The sequence below is a fragment of the Corvus brachyrhynchos genome, unplaced genomic scaffold, assembly GCF_000691975.1.
Source record: "Corvus brachyrhynchos isolate BGI_N302 unplaced genomic scaffold, ASM69197v1 scaffold44, whole genome shotgun sequence".
Taxonomy (NCBI): domain Eukaryota; kingdom Metazoa; phylum Chordata; class Aves; order Passeriformes; family Corvidae; genus Corvus; species Corvus brachyrhynchos.
Genome location: NW_008238359.1, coordinates 4,457,411 through 4,459,310, shown reverse-complemented (window position 1 = coordinate 4,459,310; position 1,900 = coordinate 4,457,411).

Here is a 1,900-nt window from a genome sequence, read left to right as displayed (position 1 = left end):
TCTTTTTTTTTTTTTCCTTTTTTTTTTTCTTTTGGGGAGAGGTGGGAATGGCTCTTTATTCTGCCAGTATGTGTATATGAGGACATGTCACACTGGAGAAGCATATTCTCTGCCACCTGACTAGCAGAAGGCATTTCTTTATGTCTTTGAAAAGTAAGCCTTCAAAAACATTTTAGAATTATTTGGAATTTATTTTAAAACATTACAAGAAAATGTATACCAGAAGTGCAAACCATAAAAGGAAGCAGCGTGGATAATTTATACTACTCTATATGGTGCTCTCTGTGGTAAGAAAAAGATTGGTTGATAATAATGATCATGAAAGAAATGGCTTCAAAATCAAATGTGCATGACTAGGGCCTGATCATTTTCCTTCTCTTTTGCTCCCGAACAAAACAAATTTAAGTCCTGCTGCCACTGACCAGGGCATCTTTAAATTTACTCTCTTATGAAGCATGGCTAGAGCACTTAGTTCTTAGTTTAATGAATATGTCTTAATTACAGACACTGCTCTACTATGTCAAACAGGACTTTTCAAAGGACAACACAGATTCCCACAGGGATGGCCAAAAATTATGAACAAAGTAAATACTAATGTGCATCATGGAGAAAAGGTGGTTATGGGGAGACCTCATTGCAGCCTTTCAGTCCTTAGAAGGGGCTTATAAAAAAGAGGAAGAGTGACTATTTTTACACAAGCAGATAGTTATGGGACAAGGGTGAATGATTTTAAACCAAAAGAGGAGGCCGCAGAGAGGCTGTGGATGCCCCATCCCTAAAAGTCTTCAAGGCCAGAATGGATGGGGCCCTGAGCAAACTGAACTAGTGGGTGACATCTCTGCTCACTAGGGTTGGAAATAGATGCAGGGCATTGGAAATAGATGATCTTTAATGTCTCTTCCATCACAAGACTTTTTATGATTTTATGTTGCCCGAGTGATGCCTTAGGTTTTAACTTTCATATTTTTCAAATCCTATACTGCCTAGTGTGTAACTCTGAAGTTTCTTGTAGCCTGTTAACTTCTGCTCTCTCGTGCTAGGTAGATGTAACAAAGCCTCTTCAGGCCTGCTCTCCAAGGACACCCAGACCATCCTAGGCCCAAAAAGTATAAACCAAAAGCCTCTAAAGGGAGGGGCAAGCTTGGGGAAACTACATCATTAACTGAAGCTTTAACTGGAGAATTAACCCTGATATGTAAATGAACCAAACCTATAAAAGTGTGAAGAACTCGTGACCTCGCCCTCTTGGGTGCCTCTCTGGCCATTAGCCTCTGGCTCCCTAGGGTGTACCTTTGAAGGCCTTTCAAATAAATACCTACCTTTATTCCCTTACTCCTGTCTAGTCTCTGTTTCTACAAGGCCTCTTAGGGCATCACAAGAATGCAGACAACAGAACTTTAGTGATTTATAATTTTTTTCTGTGGTTGAGCATGGCTCCCAGCATTATGTGGCTCAGGCACTGATATCCTTTGAAAAGGAAGGAAATGACCAGAACCTATCCAAAATCTATTGCAGTCTACTGGCCAGGAAGAGAGAAGCAGAAGTAGTTCAGGATAAGACTCCAGCCCTCCTTTCCATCTTCCGGAGCCCTGTCCCCACCGCTGGGCATGGCCTTTTGCACTGGTGTGGAGCAAAGGGGTCACAGGCCACAGAGCACTGCTGTTGTTACTGCAGTTCAGGAGCCACCCAAGGCTCCATCGCAGTGCCTTGGACTGAGGGAGCTTGCTCCTGAAGAAGCAGCTCTGTGGTGATGGGTGGCCCAGCTCACATTCGGTGTGGGACTGTCCCAGGACGGGGCTGGGACACGCTCTCTTTCTTGAAGAGAGCTGCAACTTCACGTCAGGATGTCAGGATTTCAGCCCGGCACCGCATTTGAGCGAAACCCAGGCAGACCCACAAG